This window comes from Meleagris gallopavo, chromosome 15 (assembly GCF_000146605.3).
Source record: "Meleagris gallopavo isolate NT-WF06-2002-E0010 breed Aviagen turkey brand Nicholas breeding stock chromosome 15, Turkey_5.1, whole genome shotgun sequence".
NCBI classification, from domain to species: Eukaryota; Metazoa; Chordata; class Aves; order Galliformes; family Phasianidae; genus Meleagris; species Meleagris gallopavo.
Window position 1 is genome coordinate 5,719,805 of NC_015025.2, and position 10,930 is coordinate 5,730,734.

Consider the following 10,930-nt stretch of genomic DNA (forward strand, 5'->3'; position numbering starts at 1 on the left):
AAAAAAAAAAAAAGATATAAAAAGCAATTTCCCTACAGCTCTCCAATTTATTTGAAGTTACAACAGCTTTTTCCCAGGATGTAATTGATCTTAGATAAGTACAGAGGGATTTAACCAGTCATTAGCTATTTTTCCTCTCTTTTTCCCAACTATGAAACATAGATGCCAAAGATGCTGGAGGACTGTCAATGTATTTACACAAATATGTACATCAGTTGCTAACAGCTCTGAAGTACTGTGTCACATATTTCACCTGTGTGCTTATATACCTTCTGCTATTCATTACCTCAGATGTTAAAATGTTCTCCTCTAAATCACACTGCAATTTTTAAAAAGATTACAGATTCAAAATCTGTTACAGTTACAGTTCAGTTTGGACTACCACGTGTTGTCTGCCATATTGTGCAGCTACAGTTTACTGGTATATTCTCAGCATTTACTCTCTGAGACTGGCAAAGGAGAGGTTCCTACCAATCAAATTTGAGCACTGTGCTGGTGACAGAAATAAAAGATTAAGTCGCACATAAACTGGAAACAGTCTGTTGTTGAAATAAATTATCTCTGAGGTCCTCTGAGACAAAGACCAGAACTCAGCAATGAATAGGATTCCTGTTAGCCTTGTGTCCTGCAACTGGCAATTGTCATCAACAGCTGTGTCACGTCTAAAAGGACTTCTCCAGAGAATAAGGATCTCTGACCCTTTAGCAAAGGCCCCTGGAGTATTTGGAATGAACAGACTTTGTCAGCAAATCCTGTATTTGTTAGGACAAGTCACATAATGTTCTCATATTTCTCAAGTTTCTTCAGCTAACATTAATTATTTTAATTTCCTTTTCACCAAAGGCTCAGTCACAATTCTTAACAAAGACTACTTATTGACCCCCAAACACTACCACTGAAAAGAAAGGATATAACATTGCTAGAAACAAAAGTAAAGCAAGTAAAGTAAAACAAGAAAAGTGGCAAAAACAAATTAGTTCCTCATGACACTGCAACTAAAACACTCATGGATGAAGCCAGCAACTCAAAAAGGGTCAAGGAAGGTCTATTCGCAGAGGAAAGCAGAGCTGTAAAGAATTGCAAGAGTCACTCTCTACTTTTTTATTCAAGTATTACTGAGTGAGAAATACTATGTGTGATTGAGAACAAGGCTTTATCACAGCCTGTGTTGCAAAAGGGTTTGAAGAAAACTACAGAAAACTATTCTATTTTTTGGAATACTGGAAAACTTTCTGTTCCATTCGAGAAACTGGAATAGCAACTTTCGAAGTATCAAAGCTCTAAGATTTGTGGATCAGGCACACAACTTTGGAGGGCTTCTAGAATCCCAAACACAAGTGAAATAAACACGATGCTAAACTGTTTAACAGCTTTGATTGTGTTGTTTTTCTTTATGAAAACTCACTGGAAATTTTGAAAAGCTTTGCTTGGGAATTATTTTGCCTGATCTTCTTATAAGCTTACGGTTTCCATGCTGCAAACATCATGGATGGTGTAGCAAAAACACTACAATTTGAAATGCCAGATTGCCTGGACATTGAATTCAAAGAATTTTTTCTCTCTAGCTATTAACATCTGAAAGCCCTGCCAGACTTGGAGAAATGCCCTAATTTATAAAAGTTCTCTGTTTGGTTAATGGAAAAAAACAGCCTTTTGCCCCCAATCCAGTTTGGTGTGTGAACGCATAGACATTTCATCCCTACAGAGCATGAGAACACAACACTGAATTTTGTACTCTCTTAGCATGATTACTTTGCAATTATGGCATACGTATTATGGCAAATCCCTAGTAAATTATGAACTCTGTATATTACAAAGGCACTGTAAAACACTGATTGATTTGGACAGTTTGTAGTTAATTAAGTTCATTTCCAATTCTATCTCTTCACACAATTTCAAAGCATTCTGCATTGAAAGCCCATTTTCAATTAGTAAGGAAGATGAAACAAAAAAGAATTAATTATAAAAGTGGCAATCCCCATTTAAATCTTCATAGTGCAGCAATTATTTATGTTAAGTGTTGAGAAATTGGAGAGTTGTACTTGTCTAATACAGTTTTTTTCCTTGATATATATCTCATGTATATTAAATCTGTACAAAGCAGTGGGTTAGTATTTTTTAAATCAATGACTAAAGTATTGCTCAAAAACTTGTACAGCACTCCAAGAGACAGAAAAATGTCTGTGTTTGGCTTTAGTCAAATAAAGTGTCTTGGTTTGATTCTTCTCCGTTCTACTGCACTCATATTCTAAGGTAATTCCATTATTTGGACTGAAGCAAAATTCTGCACTGAAAAAGTAGTGAAGGAATAACGTATGCAGAACTTTATGCTGTGGATTGATAGCCTGAAAGAGGCTACAGAGTTTTACTCTAGCGCTGGACAGTGTTGATGCTGTCCGAAATGGTGTAAATCAACACTATAAATTACACAGGAAAGTGTGGCAAGAAAGGTTTTCCAGGTAACCTTTTGTATCCTTTTAGGAGTACACATGCTACGATCTGGTCATCACTTTCAGGTTTTAGTAATTAAGCAACATCACAGTACCTATAGAGTAGTCCAGGAAGTGCTCTTTAACAAACTGTCTTTAGAAAGAGTTACAAATGAGCTGAGGCCTTTAACATAACAAATTAATTGTTTGTTAAGAAGAAGAACAACAACAAAAACAACCTGAGGTTCATCCCTTGAATTGCTAGTGTCACTGTTCTACAAAACAGACCCTCTTCTAAGCACATCAACTCATTTTTCTCCATACAAGCCAAATACCTCCAATGCCAACCCAAAACAGAAGAGAAGGGAAAAAAAAGTATACATATCTGTTGCCAGTTAAAAATAGCATATCCTCATTTGCTGATTGCACTGTTTTCAACTTTATCAAAGATTGTCAGTCATAAATTTGATCTCAAAATGAATGATATGAAGTTAGATGTACCTGTAGATGCACAGTACTGTAAAACAACTTCGTTAACTTTATTTGCTTTCATTTGCTAGATTTTAAACTGTCAACTACTGGCCATTTGTCATTGGCATTGATTTCCTGCTCTACATCCAAGATAAGTGCTTAAACCAGCAGCACATGCTTCACTGCCTGATTTGTGGTTCTGGAAAGAAAATTTTTAAATGTATCCCACTGACATTCTGCATGATGCAGCTGTAGAACAGGAATGCGTTCCTGAGTGTGCTACAAGTGATACCTTAGAGGAGCCCTCTCACTGTTCACTTGGTACCAGGGGATAGGAGGTGCAAAGCTGCTAAGGGGATCAGGCTGTACATCCAAGCACGAAGCACCTGAGTGTAGACTCACTGGATCAGAAGAGGCAGAGGTGACCTCCTGCACGGGCAGCCAATTAAATCAAGGCCCAGGTTTATTCATGGTACAGACTGAATCTACAAATAAATAAATAAATAAATAAATAAAGGTCTTCATACAACGATTTTTTTCCTTCTCTATACTAGCTATTCTGCAGTTCAATGCCCTGCAATGCCACTTCAGAGAGATTTCTTACCTAAGTTAGTTACTGCAATAAACTATAAAAAGTTTGACAATGTTCTAACAGAGCAATCACCATGAAATATTCAAAGCAAGATAGAAGGACAGCATCTCTTCTACAATATTTTTTGCTATAGATTTCCAAGTGTATTTGGAAGCATTGTTTAAGGGTCTATTTTCCACTTACGCAGGTAAGAATACACATTCCAAGCCATTCTATCTTCTCCTTATTTATTTATTTATTTATTTTTTCTTCTGTCCACGCACACTTGACTCTTCTGCTTTGATTCTTCAGGCAAGGAGCAAACGCTTACTGACTACCCATCGCAGTCATTGCTATGACAGAAAAAGAAACAAGAAATGTGCAAACACTGAAAACTCTCTGCCTCTCAGGAGCCCCTCAGGTGCTCCCAAGGATAAGGGTTCTGTCAGTACTGCTCAGGTCACAGGGAATTCAAGACTGGTCTTGAGGAAGCCACAGCAAATTCTCCCAGAGGTGCACCAATAATGGAATGTTTGCACCATCACTGCTCCTGCATTGTATCTTGCAAATCCTCTACTTGTGATCTGCATTTATACACTTCGTACCACTACACAAGCACAAAACACAAATACAAGCCCAAAAAATTGGAATACTGATGACTCAAATCAAAAGGTGAGCACCCACTGATATCTACAAAAACAAACCTGGGTCTCCAGTGTCTTAACAACCTCTTCAAAGCTTGAGACTGGGTTGACAATCATTTACATGCAAGTGTGACCTTTTTATTCAGTGGTGACATTTGTATCCTATTAGCAAAATACTGTATTGTATTTAAGCAATAATTGCATTTCGTATAGAGATACACGACATGTAAATCAATAAATGACAAGACTGCAGGCCAAGCACATTATTGATTTTTCAGTCATGTTCATCTCTGAGCTCAATGCTGAGAAAATAGAATATATGCTATGATTTTTTACAAGTTACATCTTTGGGGCACGACAGAAGTTTTGAAATATTTTCTCCACTTGAGAGAAATGAGATTAAAGGGAGGAGGAGGAAAATAATTTAACAGCTGTAATCAAAGTTAACACACAGTATCTTGAAAGTAAGTGCCGAGTAGCTCAACAGCAGCTTCAACAACACCCTTGTCATCTCTTCAGTCATTATGTCATAACAAATCTTGCACACTTACTGTATGTATTAGACCACATGTTAATTTGTATCATGTATTCAAACATAGGATTTACAGAATTTTCAGTCAGAACTGTTCTTACCACTTTTGTCCTTTAGTAATAAAACCAGATTACTAAAAATCCCCAAACACGGGACCCTGACAAGTGGCAGACAGTGACAGTGCAACTTTCCTTTTATAAATAAATCAAATTCAGCAGTTAAATTTTGAAGGCAACAGCTCTTCCTGTGGGAACACAAAGTTTCAAAGCAATACAACTTTAAATTGAGAATCAGAAAGAAAGTATTCTGATAATTAAAGGAGAAACAATAGCTTTCAGAATGCACAAACATTACTCGTTTATTATTCCTCCATTTTGTAACTACAAAGAGAAAAAGAATAATCTGGAATGGAGCAAAGACAGAGATCAATAGCTGGTCTCTGAAAAAGAGAAGCATAAGTTGTCTGAATCTTAACAGGGCAAGCAACGAAGAAAAACTGCAACACACATGCACACAGCCTCAGAAGTCCTAGCAAGGTACAAGCAGTCTTACTAGCAAAGGTGTCATATTATCATTTGTGAATGAGACAAGATGTTTAGCTGCTTCTCAGGGTCACAAGAGACAGTAAATTACTTACACTCTCACTGCTATATCACTGCAGTGAAACCACAGATGTTTTCTAATCTCCATCTAAATCATTAATAAGGTCATTCACTGAGAATATTTCAGGGGACTAAGTCTAATATAGGAAATTTTTCTCAAATTCCTCTGTGACAGACATAATTTAAGATTACACTGTTTTTATGTTCTTTACTGTGGTTGAAAATAAATTATTACTTGAAAGAAAAACTGCCAATATTGTGTCTATAACGTCAACAAGCAGAGTTCACCTACTCATCATTATGAGGAATAATTCTGCAGTATTCCTTCATGCTGACCAAATCTTTCTATATGGCATAAAAGCAGCAGACATAGATGTTAATTTCATCCACAATGGCCAATTTCCCCTCCACTAGAAGTTATTTTGAATATGGATTATACAATCTAAATGCAGCCATTCAGTGTGTAAAATTCCATAATATCCTACCATTGAATCAACAGGTTAAGACACTTTTCATCTGACTGCACTAAATTATTGATCTAACAGTCTCTTTTTCAGATTTTAAATCATCCAAACAGAAGGAAAAATAAATGCAATAAGACTTTTCCTGTCTCAGTGAGAAAATATATGTAGGTAGTTTGAGTCCCAACAGTAAAAATAATCACATAGAGTATCTTGCAGTAATCCATCCGACTTTGAATTAACCACTCAAAAAGTAGTTTATTTTTAAAAGATGTTTTATCTTGCTTGCGAGTCGACTGTATAAGTCTCATCTATCAATTCCTGCAGTTTGGGTATTATAATATAAATAATATATGCCTTTGTCATGTGAATAAGATAACAGCCTTCACTCTTCACTGCTCTATAATTCTTGTTCCCAGTGTGACATAAAACAAAACTTTCCTTGAGCAGCTAAAAAGGAATTTAGAATAAAAGAATTATGAATACGTCAATGGAGATAGATACTAATTTTTTAAAAAAGTGAAGAATATTAGGCAAAACATCAAGATTTATTAAATAGAGTGAGGCCCTCAAAAGTGTCTAAAGATTGAACCGAAGAGTAGAGCTTTCTTAAAAACATTTCCATAGCTGCAGTAAACGTCTTTTTTAGGTTACTTCTTCAAAAGCGTCTGAGACCTTTATGGTTCTCAGCAGCCAACAAAGAACACACTCCTTGAATGCTGGCAGGTGTGAATTCAGATGGGTTCAATTCTAAGCTAACTTCTCTTATTTTCAGAAAATGTTCTCTAATTTGTTTATTACTGGTCCTTTGGCAAACTTCTTCAAAGCATCAGGAAACCGCATCTGTTAAGAAGAGGTTCCAAGGCCAGGCACAACTCTGGTATCTCATGCACCAGATCCCAGGTTCCTTTTTGGCAGAGTCACGATTTCTATTTCTGAAATAATCCCAGTAATAAATTTAAACACCTGGTTCAGCATTAATAATGTGGCAGTTTTGATACGCCTGGATGCGAACTACAGTATCAGATAGCTTTAGTATCATAATTCAGTACAGAAAGGTATGAACAGACAGAAACCACAAGTGATTAAATCGCCCACAAGGTACAACTGAAACCCTTCCCCCTGCCATTTTTCTCTAAGTTCTTAAGACTTCATTTTACTTTTGATAAGAACAAAAAGAATTAGAAACAAAGAGGAACAGGATGAAAAAGAATCAGGAGAAAGCCTGGTACACACTTGCTTTGGACCAAGGACTGTTTATTTGTCTAGCTTGTTTTTTCCAGGCTTTAACATTTGGCATGCACACTTACTTGGACTGCCACAATTATTTAAGTCAGTCAGTATTTGATGTATGACTAAATATTCACAAAAGAGTCAGGAGTAGAAGAGTGGAACAATTTCAGGTGAAATTGGAGAGGTTTGGAGAGAAGGGTGGGAAAAGAAGAATAAAACAGTGAGTTGACCATATTTGACATGAATTTCTTACAATAACAAATGTAAGAAGAGGGGAAAACATTAAAAGTAACAAAAAAAAATTCAAAAGCAGATATAAGCATACATATCTTCATTTTTAAGGGGCTAAAAGAGCTAAATGAGGTATGTTTCAGCTAACTGTATTTTTCTAGTAATCCAAAATGATTTTTAAATTAATTTTTCAGTGGCAGAGAAATTGCACTTTAGGATAACTTGACAAAACTGTCTTGCTGTCTTCTTCTCTGATAAAAATCAGCCATCTCACAAGATAATTTATTCACACAGATGTAATCAGCATCACTGCCATACTGTTCACAGGTTTGCAGGTCCCAAAAACCTGGAGAGCAAACCTTGGCCTGCTGATCATAATGAAAAAGCAGTCCATCATCCTAATGGCAATAGGCTTTGGCTCTCAATTTGTTATGGAAAAGAAAATACCTTTGCTTCAGACAGAGAACTCAGTCTTCAGGCCTTGGTTTGACCTTTAAGTCAGAAAGAAGTGGGAGAAATGCCACAGATGGGTCAATAGTTAATGATGTTCACCAAGGTGAAGTGACATCAAACTAGAAGAAAAAAGAAGCTATAGTCCTTCACTCTGCTGTTATTCTTGTTAGAAATAGAAAGTCACAAGCACTAAGCAGATGATAACATTTGTTTTAAAGGAAATGTTAATTGAAATTGGCACGCCGCTGCTCACAGCTAGGAAAAGGACCCCAAGAGATCAGTAGAAAGAGGAGGAAAAAAATGGTGAGAGTTTTTCCAGACAAACACTGACTCCCAGTCAGTAATGGGGAGGGCTCCATGTCTGGTAATCCACTTTTAACTACAGCAACATTAACTTTGACCTGAATAAAAAGCCTTTTCTAATGTGCACAAAGTCTATTATCTCCTATGCTCTATGCATAGGAGAAGGTTAAGGAAAAAAACAACACAAAATCTACTTAAAACTACTATAAATTTTTTTTTTAAATACAGATACTGGATCAAAAAATCTCAGAATAAAAATAAAAAAAATTATCTTAATACTTAACATAATTTGTTTATCATTTAATCATTCAGAAGTGCTGACAGGTTTAACTACAGCCTTCACAGGACCAAAAAAATAAATCATGAATCTGACCACCCAAACAAAAATCTTGACAGTTAGGTTCCACCTTCCTTCCCAGTGCAAGTTAGATCTGTTAAGCCTATTTTAAGATCCACTTTTAAACAGAACATCATTCAAAAACCAATAAAAAACCCTTTTAAAATCTATATCAAGGACCAAAGTTTCCTTGCAAGCTAGCAATAACCTACACCACCCTTACTCTGCATTAGTTGTTACTTGGTAAAAAAGGAGCTTTACAGGGCTGCTGGAACACCATAGATACTGAATTACAGTTATAAATAAAATATTCAAATGTCAGTTATTGCAGTGGCTGAAGGACACTGAACAAGCAGTGAGATAGAACAATCTCAGACAGCTTCTTAAAGCACACTGCCAAGCCTGAGCACTGGCATGCCTACGACTGAGGAGTGTGGCATTTTTCCCAGAGATAAATCTCCAAGTGGAAGACCTCAGAAAAACTCTCACAGTTATGCTCTTTCTCATATGCAGTCTGTGGGTATAAATAACCACTGCACCTAAAGCTGTTCATTTCCAACAACTTGTTCATTCACAAACACATCGAGATTCATCCGAATGCTTAATATATTTCCAATTTTATGAACATCAGATACCTGAACATTTTGAAAAGCTGCACTTAAGAATCCCATCAGTGAGAAATCTTTCATCAACTTAGTAGAAAGAGATATAAAACATTACTCAAAGTAACTACTTGGATCCAAGTGGTCTGATATTTTGAGGAACACATTAGATTTCTTTTTCTCCTTACAGTTTGAAAAGTATCTGGTGACCTTTGGCAGCTGTTACGGAAGACCAGTCTGGATGTTCAGTTTTCTCTCTAGGTAGATTTATTCACGTGTCCTGCCAAGGAAAAAAATAAAAATAAAAAAAATCAATACAACAAATTGAAGACGGTGTAAAATTCACAATCTCATGACAGCCATTCTTTGTAGGGTTAGATCCCTTGGTGAAGTACATGGCCTTGGCAGCTAGTCAATTCACTTCACTTGTTGAGCAAGGTTAAACCCTTCCCCAATCACAGTATAGTTTTACTACTTCCAGATGTCAATACAGCATGAATGGGTCTGATCCAAAATTCACATCGTTCAGTAGAATGCATTTGTTTATTTTAAGGTGGTTACCACTGAGATATTCCCTGACCATTATTCTCTCCTTTGCTCCTCTGGTTTATTCTTTACCATGTGAAGGGGAATGCAAAACCCCAGCCTCTCTCTTCTTACTGACTTTTTGCTCTCTCTGGGTATAATCCTGTTTCTAGATTACATCTTATTCCAACAGCTTTTTGTGTGAAATCAAAAAACTATTTCCCTCACTGCAAGAAAAACACCTCCTGAATCACTCTAATGGCTTCCAGAACTGACTAATGAATGAGAAAATATTGTCATTATATAAACACCACCTCTCAAAAGAGAGCCATGTAAAGTTATGCAAGATCTGAAACAGTTAAAGCCTCCCCATACAGAAAATGAATTTTTGATAACATTAAAAACAGCTTAATAGACTTCTCTGAGGGAAGAAGAAAAAAAAACAACGTTGATACTCAAGCTGATTAGTAGTTGTAATATCCATTGCTCAGAGAAAAGACACGCTGCTGCAGCTTTTCTCTGACCTGAATGAGCTGCCTTCTTTCAAATGGGAATACTCAATATTGTCTCTTTTCATATTTTCTGCTTCTGCAGCAAACTAATGCTTTTAAGAAAAAGGAATGCTTAAGACAAAAATAGGAAAAAAAAAAATGTGCTAGAGCTATGGAAATAACTTATTCATATCCTAGTGTGTAAGAGCCAGTCTCAGCCAGATATTTGCCTATGTAAAAAACTCTTCAGGAAATCAGCTACTATAATAGAACATATTTGGAAAGGTAAAGATGATAATCTGTCTAAAATACACACAATGGGCTTCTTCCTTTATGCTTTTATAATTGCAGCATTAAATCTTATACTTTTTAATGTATTAGACACACAGAAGATATAGGACACTCAATGTTATGCAGAAAGAAAAAAGCTAGGGCTTTACAAGAGAATTTGAGAGTGGGATTGGCTTTTACTGTACATATCTGCACTGAGCATCACTCTGAGAAATAGGAAGAAAAGGGAGAAACACTGTTAATAGAAAGATTTTTTTTGCAATAATATGTCTGCTGACTTATTATCAAATGTACTTTTGACTATGTTCTATTTTAATGAATATTAAATGTGGCTATTTGAAAGATGCAATCAAATAGAAATCCAAGCTTTGGTATAGGTATATAAATGGAAATTTATCCTAGAGCGAGAATTAAGAGGATAGTGATAATAAATAATTAGGCACTGCTGGGATTTGTTCCATGAATTCCAAAATCCAAAATAGTTTCCATACTTCCAAACAGAAGCAGAAGTAAGGGTTTTCTACCTATTTTCTAAGATGGTGGAGACTTTGCATTTCCCACCTGTAATTGCCTGTAATGCAATCACTTACTATAATATTCATTTGCCTTTTTTATACAGCTGTGAAGTGAAAAAGCAGTTACTGTCTACAGTGCAAAAACAATTATCCACAGAATACAGTGTATGGTTCTGAACAACATGTTGGAAGACCAAAATTAACACAGCTCTGATCACCTCTCAGAATCAGAAGAAAAA

The 10,930-nt window shown here is 36.0% G+C and overlaps 1 long non-coding RNA gene across 1 annotated transcript in view; it reads right to left on the reverse strand.

Moving 5' to 3' along the window:
- The window catches only part of LOC116217207, a 27,520-nt gene that overhangs the window by 14,949 nt on the left and 1,641 nt on the right, over positions 1–10,930 (reverse strand). The window contains exon 2 of the long non-coding RNA XR_004161399.1: positions 9,058–9,149. This is a non-coding gene — a long non-coding RNA (uncharacterized LOC116217207). The remainder of the gene's footprint in view (positions 1–9,057; positions 9,150–10,930) is intronic.